Source organism: Eretmochelys imbricata, chromosome 3 (assembly GCF_965152235.1).
Source record: "Eretmochelys imbricata isolate rEreImb1 chromosome 3, rEreImb1.hap1, whole genome shotgun sequence".
In the NCBI taxonomy this organism is placed as follows: domain Eukaryota; kingdom Metazoa; phylum Chordata; order Testudines; family Cheloniidae; genus Eretmochelys; species Eretmochelys imbricata.
In genome coordinates, this window is record NC_135574.1 from 193747924 (window position 1) to 193761500 (window position 13577).

The following is a 13577-nucleotide window of genomic DNA, read 5'->3' on the forward strand; positions in this document are numbered from 1 at the left end:
TTTGCCATATAGAAATGTCTTGGGTGTTCATCCAAAAACCCAAATCCTAATATGTTTCAGCAACTAGAGACCATAATTTTTCAGTTCTAAAATTGAAAATTTTTAGTTTTCAGTTGCCATAAACAAAAAAAATGTTGGTTTTTGTTTTTTCAATTAACACACAAAAAATGTCAACGGAAATGGAAACTTTTTGCTAAAATGTTGATTTTGTCAAAGAGCCATGTTGCTGTCAAAAAAAAATCAACCAGCTCTGCAACCAAGTGCTGAGGTGGCTGGATTCTCTTAAAAACAAGGGTAGTGCAGTATGCTATTGATCCCATTGTATCTGGAAATTGTGTAAGGAAGAGAACCATGGATATGCTGAGGATCCAAGTTTAAGGAACACCTGGTTGATCAGACGGTTAGGGAGAAAAACTGTTCCTGAACTCCTGGTTCTTATTGCCTCTTTGCTGCTGGAAGATGTAAAATTAGTTCCCATCTGCCAGCTGAGGATCTGTTCAGAGTTTTTATAATTTTCCCCAGATTTCAAAAGCAATTGTGGAAGAAAGCAAATATTATTCTGAGGTGTATTAGTAGGAGTGTCATAGATAGCAGTGGTTCTCAAAGCTGGTCCACCGCTTCTTCAGGGAAAGCCCCTAGCGGGCTGGGCCAGTTTGTTTACCTGCCGCGTCCGCAGGTTCGTCCGATTGTGGCTCCCAGTGGCCGCGGTTCGCCGATCCAGGCCAAAGGGGGCTGCGGGAAGTGGCGTGGGCCGAGGGATGTGCTGGCCGCCCTTCCCGCAGCCCCCATTGGCCTGGAGCAGCAAACCACAGCCAGTGGGAGCCGCGATCGGCCGAACCTGCAGACGCGGCAGGTAAACAAACCGGTCCGGCCCGCCAGGGGCTTTCCCTGAACAAGCAGCGGACCGGCTTTGAGAACCACTGATATATAGGATATGGGAGGTGATTATTTCACTGTACTCAGCACCGGTGAGGCCTGTGTCCAGTTTTGCATGCCATGCTTTATGAAAGATGTGAACAAATTGGAGAGTCCAGAGGAGAGCAACAAAAATGATAAAAGGTTTAGAAAGCCTGAACAATGTGGAAAGGGTAAAAAGCTGGGCATGTTTAGACTTGAGAAAAGACCGAGGGGGCACCTGAGAACAGTTTTCATATATGTTAAGGGCTGTTATAAAGAGGCCAGTGATCAATTATTCTCCATGTCCACTGAAGGTAGGATGAGAAGTATTGACTTAATCTGCAGAAAAGGAGATTTAAGTTAGATATTAGCTAGAATGTTTTTCCTAAATTTTCGAGAAGAGGTTAGACAAACACCTGTCAAAGATGGTGGAGATTTACTTGTCCCTGCCTCAGTACCGAAGGCTGGACTAGATGACCTCTTAAGGTCCCTTCCAGCCCTCTATTTCTATGATTCTATGAAAAGTAAATACCAGCAACCTTTACAAATATTTCAGGGCACATGCATGTACTGCTGGATGTGTGTTTCGGTCTCAAATACAACTCTCCTTCCACTTAGTTATTTCCAAGCCCAGGCAGTCTTGATAATGAGAGTTGACAGTATTGAAGGAGGATTAGGACAATTATATTGCAAGAATATAGAGGCTGGGTCACAGAGCTATTCTTCTGAAGCATAATTCACTCTTCATTTTTAAATAGGCATCTCGTCACATAGTGCTTTCTTTGCAAGGAATAGTTGAGTGGTCTCAATTATAACAATTCTAATGATTGGTGATGCATTTGTAGATGGGAGACAAGGCAAAGAAAACATCATTTTCTTTAAATGTAACATGTATTCCATTATTTTTTGTCATTGCCCCATGTTTTATAGGCTAGTGGAGCAACTTTCCCTGAGGCATCTGTTTTCCAGACTGCAAGGTACAATTTGTTCTGACAAAGGTGATTATGCTAAGCTCTTCTCATGCTTGTTGAGGCCAAGGGAAGCTGAGGATGCTTAGCACCTGGTAGGTATTGAGTAACCAAGATTTTTAAAAAAAGAAAAAATAGGAGCCTAAACTTAGGCTCCTAACTCCATCTTTAAGCACCCAAGTAAGTGGCCCCTATTTTCAAAAGTATGGAACACACAGCAGGACCCCACTGTCCTCAGTGGGAGCTACTGATTCATCAGCAATTCTGAAAATCAGGCTGCATAATTAGGTGCCTAAATATAGATTTAGGAGCCCAACTTTAAGGCTCCTATTTTTGAAAATCTTGGCCCGTGTCTATAATTTATTTACTGCTAAGGCATCTTTATTCTTGGTCTCTAATGACTTGATCCTAATCCCACTGTAGTCCAGGAGAGTATGTATTAATTATTATGTATCACTGTAGCATCTACAGGCACCAACTGAGATGAGGCCCATCATGCTGGCATTGTACATAGGTACAGTAAGTGACACTCCCTACCTCACAGAGCATCCACACAAACTAAAGAAGACTCACACTGGGTAGCAGAAATGAAGTATTATTATCTCTAGGTTTATGGAGAGCAAACTGATGACAGAATTCAGGTGACAGCACACAGAGGGTCTGTGGAAGAACTGGAAAATGACCCCAATTTCCTGGGTTCCTGCCAAGTGCCTTAAGTACAAGACCATCCTTTCTCTTTTTTGCCATTGACTTTAGTGGAATAGGGTTGGGCTTTGGGGTGCAAAGCCAGGGAGAGCCCCTCTCGGGAAATACTCAGTACCTGTCAAGAGTGGGTGCTAGATTTGCTAAACCAATTTTATATCATTCCTACTTAACTTACTCTTGCAACTCAATAGGGGAAAAGAATCACAAAGTTTAGATTAGATACTAAATTCATTATCTCACATTAGAATTGTCTTCACTGGAGAACCAAGGATACTTATTTGATTCAGTAAGGAGAAGGGTGCTAATTTAGAAAGACTATTGACTGTTCATTACTATGATGTTGCTCAGATAGCTGAGAGCATGTGTGGTGTTTAATGTGATCTTAAACATTACTATCTACGGTAAATCAGAAACAGGGCACAAGTGCTATAGCTCTGTTTAATGATGTATGAAAAAGCTGCCTGGTAAAGTGCACCATTAAGAAAAGCTAAAACCAGTGCTGAGCAAAGACCTGATGAAATATTGATACCTTTGCAGCCAATACTATTACTTCTTACTTGGAAAGTGACTGAAGTCAGGCTCTCTCAAAAATCACACTTAACTAACGTAAAGTAATGCAAGCAGTCTAGCTGGATCAAACTATGCCATTGAAAAAGCAAGTAAAAGGTAATGCAATTAAGGTTTTAACACATCAATTTCACATTTGTCTATTAGCAGGAGAATTCCGGTTCAGTAATAGATCATTTTCCCTTTTTAAAAAACTCTTCTTTGTTTGAAGAAAAACCTACTCAAAAGAAATCACTAAGATAACCTTTATTAGAGGATAATATAAGTGACTCACTCCAGCCTGTCTTTCAAAAAATAAAATGCTAGAAACAAAGTAAGTCAATCTTGTATGTGTTTATTAATGTTGGTCTGAGTTAGAAATAATTGTAAGAAAATAAATAAATAGATAGATAAATAAGAAAACCTCTACATAGTTGCCCTTTTGTGGCCTATTATAATTTCTGCATAACATATGACCCTGGATCTTTTGAAGTTAGAGATGGAAAAGACCCACTAAATTAAACAGTTTCCCATTGTGAAATGGCATGTAGCCGTTAATCGTTATGATAATACCTCATACGGAACCAAGCAGCAAAATTCATGCCGAGTAGTACCTTACTGCATGAGCAGACCCATTCAAATCAATAGGACTGCTCATGAAATCAATGGGACTACTAAAGGAGTAAAGTTCTATTTAATAGTATGAGAATCTGGCCCTAAATAGCTTGCCCAAGATCACACGGGAAGTCTGTGACGTCAGAAACCGATTCCAGATCTCCTGAGTCCCCTAATCCAAGGCCTTAACTGTAAGACTATCCTTCCTCCACAGCTCAGTCTTCCTCTCTGTGATGTCTTTACACTTCAGCTACAGATCTGAATATAATGCAACATGATAGTAGAACTGTGAAAATTTCAGGATACATCCCTCTCTTCTCTGGCACATTGTGAACTTGGATGTGTTTAATGAACGCCAATAGAGAATTTTAAAATGTGAACAAAATATCAAGGCAGCAAGAAGCCTGACATTTCTTTGGACTTCAAATGTGTAATGGATCTGAGGGGATCCATTGGAGTCCCAAATCATCCCTAAGAAGGCTACTGGCTCATGGTGCTTTCTATGGATGAAAGAGTAGCTATCCATGCGTATAGCTCTGCATCCCCCTGAACCAACATTACACTACTGCAGAGAGATGGCCAAAACATCGCAGTGAAGTAGTGTGTTCAGGCCAATTCAGTAAGATGCTGTAGTATTTTATAGGGGTTTCATGCAAGCTGAATCTGGGTCTGTATTAATGTATCAGATTGCCATTTTTATTTTTTTGAGGAGAGGGCGATGAATCCTGTAAAGTTGCTGCATCTGTAGGGCTGGATACTGCCCTCTACTGCATTGGTTCATGCATCTCAGGAAGCATCAGGCAGGACCACAAGCTAATGCAAAAGAGAAGGCTAGGAGAGAGGGCTGGCCCACACCTCATGTTCACAGTGGCTATGGTATGCCAACCTAGTGGTTCCCCCATCCAACTAGCAAGTATGTGGCAGCTAGTAACAAGCACTAGCCAAAGGCACATGCTGTATCTGAGCAGGAGCAAAGTGCACCATGCTGCACAAATGCAAGGCCTCCCTCTCAAATCCTATGCTAGCAGACAGCAATCATGCCTGTTGCAGTGGAGGATGTATTTGGCAGAGTCCCTGCTGCCCCCTCACAGTGGCCACAGGGAGGAGCTGATCTGCAGAAAGTAGCTCGTTGGCACAGAGGATCCTTTTCAGCAATAGGCTAAGTACTCGAACCGCAGCTCCTACTTCCAGTGGCCATGTGTCAACATCATATTGTCCATCCTTCTCCACAAGTGCGGGTGGAAGGTGCTTTACAAGACCCATAGGCTCTACTGAACTAATCCCAGGAGTAGGTATGAGGAGCACCTAAATTCTAGTCCTGCCCCTGCCAATGAGCACCCTTAATAACACCTTGCCCTTAAATGGGACATCACAAACACACTTTAATTATGAAGATAAATATCACTGTCATTATTACAGATGGGGAAACTGAGACACACGGGGTTTAAACTAAGTGGCTTGACCACTGTCACATGCAAAATTAATATCAGAACCAGGATTAAAACCCAAGTCTGTCTCTCAGCCTTTCTTTCTTTGTGTCTATATTTCAAACCATATTCATCGCAGCAGAGGTCACTGTGCTTCCCTCCCTCCCCCCCCCCAGCAAGTCACTTAGAGTAACATTTTCAAACTTTGGGCTGTAAAGTTAGTCACTGAAATCTGTATTTATGGCCTTAACTGGTTGTTAAAATCTACTGTCTTAAGAGTGGCCTCATTTTCACATGTGCTGGAAGCTCCCCTCAACATCACTGGGAGTTGTGTGTGTTCAACATCTTTGCTAATCAGACCATGTTTAGATGCTTTAATATGGATTTTAGGGACCTAATTTGAGGCACCCACATTGCAAAAAGTCACTCAACTTCACTCTCATTTTTCCCCATTATAGATCCCAAATCAGGAAAGCACTTAGATGTGTACTTGAATGTGTTGCTGAATTGGGGCCATAATAATTCTGCGTTGTTGTCACCTTAGATTGTGAGTTCCTTGGGACAGGGATGCAGCTTCATCTATGTGTGGGTAACTCCTAGTGCACAGGGCGCAGCCATAAATGAAATAGATGACAATGATAACAAGAATAATAGCTCATAATGTTTTGACTGATTTCTCTTTTGCATTAGCCTCTCCGCTGACTCACCTGCTTGAGAGAAGCTCACTTTCCTTCTGGCTGGGTAACATTTTTTCCCCCAAGATGTTTTGCTAGGTTTATCTCATGGCTCATTGAGTCTTGAAATAAACAAACAAATAAACCCTAACAATGGGTGTCATAAATATAAAGGGAAGGGTAAACACCTTCAAATCCCTCCTGGCCAGAGGAAAAACCCTTTCACCTGTAAAAGGTTAAGAAGCTAGGATAACGTCACTGGCACCTGACCAAAATGACCAATGAGGAGACAAGATACTTACAAAGCTGGAGTGGGGGAGAAACAAAGGTTCTCTGTGTGTGTGTGTTGCTTTTGCCGGGACCAGAATAGGAATGCAGGTCAGCACTCCTGTAAAGGCTAATAAGCAATCTAGTTAGATATGCATTAGATTCTGTTTTGTTTAAATGGCTGATAAAATAAGTTGTGCTGAATGGAATGTAGATTCCTGTTTTTGTGTCTTTTTGTAACTTAAAGTTATGCCTAGAGGGATTCTCTATGTTTTGAATCTGATTACCCTGTAAGGTATCTACCATCCTGATTTTACAGAGGTGATTCTTTTACTTTTCTTCAATTAAAATTCTTCTTTTAAGAACCTGATTGCTTTTTCATTGTTCTTAAGATCCAAGGGTTTGGGTCTGTGTTCATCTATGCAACTTGGTGAGGATTTTTATCAAGCCTTCCCCAGGAAAGGGGGTGTAGGGTTTGGGAGGATTTTTGGGGGAAAGACATTTCCAAGCGGGCTCTTTCCCTGTTATATATTTGTTAGACGCTTGGTGGTGGCAGCAATAAAGTCCAGGGGCAAAAGGTAAAATAGTTTATACCTTGGGGAAGTTTTAACCTAAGCTGGTAAAAATAAGCTTAGGGGGCTTTTTCATGCGGGTCCCCCCATCTGTACCCTAGAGTTTAGAGTGGGGAAGGAACCTTGACATGGTGGCAGAGCGGTGGGATTAACTTGAAATCATTTTGAGATCAATTGAGATTTTTTGAACCAGAAGCACAGATTTTAAAAAAGGACATTTTTTTTCCTTTCGGCTGCTGGAAAGCAGGTTTTAAGCTGAAAGCAGTTAGAGTTTTTTTGTCTCTGCTTGGGGGCCAGAGCAGAGACAAAAGGGATTTGTCTTCTGTGAGCTGGAATTTTCTCTACCTAAAGGCAGGGTAGTTAACCTCCTGCAGGGAAATTCACAAGTCTTCACAGACCTGAATTTGTTTTTTAGCTAAGAGCAACTAGAGGGGTTTTCTATTTGCCTGGAGACAAAGGTGTTAGGGTTTTTTTAAGGATTTATCTCTAGGCTGACAATCACTATCAGAGAACATAGGTATCCGGTTAGAGCACAACCTATATATATATGTATATATATATATATATATATATATATATATATATATATATATATATATATATATTTGTCAAGCCAAGTTTTTGTTTGTTTGTTTTATTTCTAACTCTCGGGTATAAAGTTAGTTAAAAACAGAGAGGCTAACATGACAGAAACCAAGGCACAACACAAATTGGAGTTAACCAGACTGGAGGCAGTGAAAGAGGCAGAAAAAGCCCTACAGGCTGCCCACAGGAGAGCTATGGAGGCAAAGGACAAAGAAATGGAAGCAAAGGACAAAGAAATGGAGGCAGTGAAAGAGGCAGAAAAAGCCCTAGAGGCTGCCCACAGGAGAGCTATGGAGGCAAGGGAAAAAGAACTGGAGGAGAAGGAAAAAAGAGGAAGCATGCACTGGAGATGGAGAAGGTAAGGGCTGAGTGGAATCTACTGGATAACCCTAACAATCCTTCCCCAACAATCCACAAATGGGAGTGACTATGTCCACAGTATGATGAATCCAGTGATATTGCTGAATATTTTTGCAACTTTGAGAGTCTGTGCACTCTCCATAAAATTCCTGAAGCTCACAAGATGACCACATTGGTCGCAAAATTAACTGGAAGAGCTCTGGACATATTCAATAAGATGAATATTGATGAGGCTTCTGACTATAATAAGTTCAAGGATTTGGTTTTAAAGCAATTTCAAATTACATCTGAAACGTACAGAGTAAAATTTCGAACCCTTAAGAGAGGGCCTGGACTAAGTAATGTGGCTTATCTAAACCAGATGAAGGATCTATTAGATAAATGGGTCCAAGGAAGGGGTGTCACTAGCTTTGACAGAATGTGTGATTTGATAGCTCAGGAGCAATTCCTGAATATGTCCAAGGAGGAAATAAAACAGTGTTTATGGGATAAGGAAATGGACTCAGCAGAAAGTCTTGCTTCTTATGCTGATCGATACGAGCAGTCCCAGACTGCCAGAGAGGTGGGGCAAGCTGGAACAAAATGGGTGGAGGGAGGAGAGAGGAACAACCCTGGTCGCAGTTGGAGTGGATACCAGAAGAGACACCCTCAGACCACACCCTACTACTGGGGGCAGCCCAAGGCCCCAGCTACACACCAAGGAATACTCCAGACATCTTATCATCCTGCCACACCGTTCTCCAGGAACCCACCTTGCCCCAGTGACTCGTCAGCTGGACGATGTTTTAAATGTAACGAGCCGGGGCATGTGAAGGCCAACTGCCCCAAGAACCCCAACAGATTACAGTTCATTGCTCCGGAATCACACCAGAGGTCCTCAGGCCCAGATACCTCCCAGATACCCTTGGAGCGGAGGGAAACTGTGAGTGTGGGCGGGAAGAAGGTCACCGCGTGGAGGGACACCGGAGCGCAAGTGTCAGCTATCCATGCTTCCTTAGTGGACCCCAATTTAATCAACCCAGAGATCCAAGTGACAATTCAACCCTTCAAGTCCAACTCTTTCAATTTGCCTACAGCCATGTTGCCTATCCAGTACAAGGGCTGGTCAGAAACGTGGACTTTTGCAGTCTATGTTGATTATCCCATCCCCATGCTGTTGGGGGAAGACTTGGTCAATCATGTGAAGCTAGCCAAGAAGGTGGGAATGGTCACCCGCAGCCAGGCGAAGCAAGCCGTCATGCCTAGCTCTGTTCCGGAATCTTCTACCAGGACCCGGTCAGAGGTGATGGAACCGGACCCCATGCCGGCGTCTGTAACAGCAGTAGTGGATCCAGTCCCAGAGACCCAGACAGAGCCAGTCCCAGAACCAGAACCAGCGGACCAACCAGCACCAGAACCATTGCCAGCACTGAATCCAATACTTGCAACCCCAACACCAGAGGGCCCCACCGAACCTGAACTGGCAGCAGCCGATAACCCTACACAAGAGGCTCAGCCAGAGCCTGAAACCCAACAGAGTGCACCAGCAGAGAGCAGTTCACAGTCAGCAAAAACAGCCCCATCCCCTTCATCGTTTCCAGAAGGACTAAGCCTAGGTCCACAATCCAATGAGGAACTGAGGTCTCCAGCATCAAGGGAACAGTTCCAGACCAAACAGGAAGCAGATGAAAGCCTCCAGAGAGCTTGGACGGTGGCACAGAGCAACCCACCGCCTCTCAGCTCTTCTAATCAATCCAGGTTTGTTGTAGAAAGAGGACTTTTATACAAGGAAACTCTTTCTGGTGGACACCAGGAAGACTGGCATCCTCAGAGACAGTTGGTAGTTCCAACTAAGTACCGGGTAAACCTCTTGAGCTTAGCCCATGATCATCCTAGTGGCCATGCTGGGGTGATCAGGACCAAAGACCATTTGGGGAGGTCATTCCACTGGGAGGGAATGGGCAAGGATGTTTCTACCTATGTCCAGTCTTGTGAGGTATGCCAAAGAGTGGGAAAACCCCAAGACCAGGTCAAAGCCCCTCTCCAGCCACTCTCCATCATTGAAGTTCCATTTCAGCGAGTAGCTGTGGATATTCTGGGTCCTTTTCTGAAAAAGACACCTAGAGGAAAGCAGTACATACTGATTTTCATGGATTTTGCCACCCGATGGCCGGAAGCAGTAGCTCTAAGGAACACCAGGGCTAAAAGTGTGTGCCAAGCACTAGCAGACATTTTTGCCAGGGTAGGTTGGCCCTCCGACATCCTCACAGATGCAGGAACTAATTTCCTGGCAGGAACTATGGAAAGCCTTTGGGAAGCTCATGGGGTGAATCACTTGGTTGCCAATCAAACAAATGGCCTGGTGGAGAAATTTAATGGGTCTTTGGGGGCCATGATACGTAAATTCATAAATGAGCACTCCAATGATTGGGACCTAGTGTTGCAGCAGTTGCTCTTTGCCTACAGAGCTGTACCACATCCCAATTTAGGGTTTTCACCATTTGAACTTCTATATGGCCGCGAGGTTAAGGGGCCATTACAGCTGGTGAAGCAGCAATGGGAGGGGTTTACACCTTCTCCAGGAACTAACATTCTGGACTTTGTAACCAACCTACAAAACACCCTCTGAACCTCTTTAGCCCTTGCTAAAGAAAACCTACAGGATGCTCAAAAAGAGCAAAAAGCCTGATATGATAAACATGCCAGAGAGTGGTCCTTCAAAGTAGGGGACCAGATCATGGTCTTAAAGGTGCTCCAGGCCCATAAAATGGAAGTGTTGTGGGAAGGGCCATTCACGGTCCAGGAGCGCCTGGGAGCTGTTAATTATCTCATAGCATTCCCCACCTCCAACCGAAAGCCTAAGGTGTACCTGTCATAAATATAAAGGGAAGGGTAAACCCCTTTGAAATCCCTCCTGGCCAGGGGAAAGCTCCTCTCACCTGTAAAGGGTTAAGAAGCTAAAGGTAACCTCGCTGGCACCTGACCAAAATGACCAATGAGGAGACAAGATACTTTCAAAAGCTGGGAGGAGGGAGAGAAACAAAGGGTCTGTGTGTCTGTCTATATGCTGGTTTCTGCCGGGGATAGACCAGGAATGGAGTCTTAGAACTTTTAGTAAGTAATCTAGCTAGGTATGTGTTAGATTATGATTTCTTTAAATGGCTGAGAAAAGGATTGTGCTGAATAGAATAACTATTTCTGTCTGTGTATCTTTTTTGTAACTTAAGGTTTTGCCTAGAGGGGTTCTCTATGTTTTTGAATCTAATTACCCTGTAAGATATCTACCATCCTGATTTTACAGGGGGAATTTCTTTATTTCTATTTACTTCTATTTTTATTAAATGTCTTCTTGTAAGAAACTGAATGCTTTTTCATTGTTCTCAGATCCAAGGATTTGGGTCTGTGGTCACCTATGCAAATTGGTGAGGCTTTTTATCCAACATTTCCCAGAAAAGGGGGGGTGCAAGTGTTGGGAGGATTGTTCATTGTTCTTAAGATCCAAGGGTCTGGGTCTGTAGTCACCTAGGCAAATTGGTGAGGCTTTTTACCAAACCTTGTCCAGGAAGTGGGGTGCAAGGTTTTGGGAAGTATTTTGGGGGGAAGGACGCGTCCAAACAGCTCTTCCCCAGTAACCAGTATTAGTTTGGTGGTGGTAGCGGCCAGTCCAAGGACAACGGGTGGAATATTTTGTACCTTGGGGAAGTTTTGACCTAAGCTGGTAAAGATAAGCTTAGGAGGTTTTTCATGCAGGTCCCCACATCTGTACCCTAGAGTTCAGAGTGGGGGAGGAACCTTGACAGTACCATATTAATTCTCTAAAGCCCTTTTATTCCAGAGAATTAAAGGTTTGTCAGTTTACAGCCCAGGGAGGAGATGACTCTGAGTGGCCTGAAGATGTCTACTACGAAGGGAAAAGTGCTGGTGGCATGGAAGAGGTGAACCTCTCCATGACTCTTGGGCATATACAGCGACAGCAGATCAAGGAGCTGTGCACTAGCTATGCGCCGACGTTCTCAGCCACTCCAGGACTGACTGAACAGGCATACCACTCCATTGACACAGGTAATGCTCACCCAATTAAAGTCCAACCTTACCAGGCGTCTCCTCAAGCTAAAACTGTTGTAGAATGGGAGATCCAGGATATGCTACAGATGGGGTAATCCGCCCCTCTGGCAGTGCATGGGCATCTCCAGTGGTTCTAGTTCCCAAACAAGATGGGGAGATATATTTTTGCATGGACTACCGTAAGCTAAATGCTGTAACTCGCCCAGACAACTATCCAATGCCACACACAGATGAACTATTAGAGAAACTGGGATGGGCCCAGTTCATCTCTACGTTGGACTTAACCAAGGGGTACTGGCAGGTACCGCTAGATGAATCCGCCAAGGAAAGGTCAGCCTTCACCACACATGTCGGGCTGTATGAATTTAATGTACTCCCTTTCGGGCTGCGGAATGCACCCGCCACCTTCCAAAGACTTGTAGATGGTCTTCTAGTGGGATTAGGAGAATATGCAGTCGCTTACCTTGATGGTGTGGCTGTATTTTCGGATTCCTGGGCAGAACACCTGGAACATCTACAAAAAGTCTTTGAGCACATAAGGGAGGCAGGACTAACTGTTAAGGCTAAGAAGTGTCAAATAGGCCTAAGCAGAGTGACTTACCTTGGACACCAGGTGGGTCAAGGAACTATCAACCCCCTACAGGCCAAAGTGGATGCTATCCAAAAGTGGCCTGTCCCAAAGTCAAAGAAACAGGTCCAATCCTTCTTAGGCTTGGCCGGATATTACAGGCGATTTGTACCACAATACAGCCAAATCGCTGCCCCACTGACAGAGCTAACCAAAAAGAAACAGCCAAATGCCATTCAGTGGACTGAAGAGTGTCAGAAGGCCTTTAACCAGCTTAAAGCGACACTCATGTCTGACCCTGTGCTAAGGGCCCCAGACTTTGACAAATCGTTCCTAGTAACCACAGATGCATCCGAGCATGGTGTGGGAGCAGTTTTAATGCAGGAAGGGCCGGATCAAGAATTCCACCCTGTAGTGTTTCTCAGCAAGAAGCTGTCAGTGAAAAAGAATGTTACACTATTGTCTATGCTCTGGAAAAGCTACGCCCATACGTTTGGGGACAGCGTTTCCATCTGCAAACTGACCATGCTGTGCTATAGTGGCTTCATACCACCAAGGGAAATAACAAAAAATTTATTCGGTGGAGTTTAGCTCTCCAAGATTTTGATTTCGACATCCAACACATCTCAGGAGCTTCTAACAAAGTGGCTGATGCACTCTCCCGTGAAAGTTTCCCAGAATCAACTGGTTAAAATCGTCCTTGAGATGTGGAAAATATTGTTATTCTTTATATACTTAGTAGTATATTTAGATGTGCATGTGTCTTATTAACTCTGTTTTCTCCTAGAGCTCCAGGAAGAAATCACAGCCAGTTTCACCCTATCTGTGATTTGGGGGGCGTGTCAATATAAAGGGAAGGGTAAACACCTTTAAATCCCTCCTGGCCAGAGGAAAAACCCTTTCACCTGTAAAGGATTAAGAAGCTAGGATAACATCGCTGGCACCTGACCAAAATGACCAATGAGGAGACAAGATACTTACAAAGCTGGAGTGGGGGAGAAACAAAGGTTCTCTGTGTGTGTGTGTGTTGCTTTTGCCGGGACCAGAGTAGGAATGCAGGTCAGAACTCCTGTAAAGGGCTAATAAGCAATCTAGTTAGATATGCGTTAGATTCTGTTTTGTTTAAATGGCTGATAAAATAAGTTGTGCTGAATGGAATGTAGATTCCTGTTTTTGTGTCTTTTTGTAACTTAAGGTTTTGCCTAGAGGGATTCTCTATGTTTTGAATCTGATTACCCTGTAAGGTATCTACCATCCTGATTTTACAGAGGTGATTCTTTTACTTTTCTTCAATTAAAATTCTTCTTTTAAGAACCTGATTGCTTTTTCATTGTTCTTAAGATCCAAGG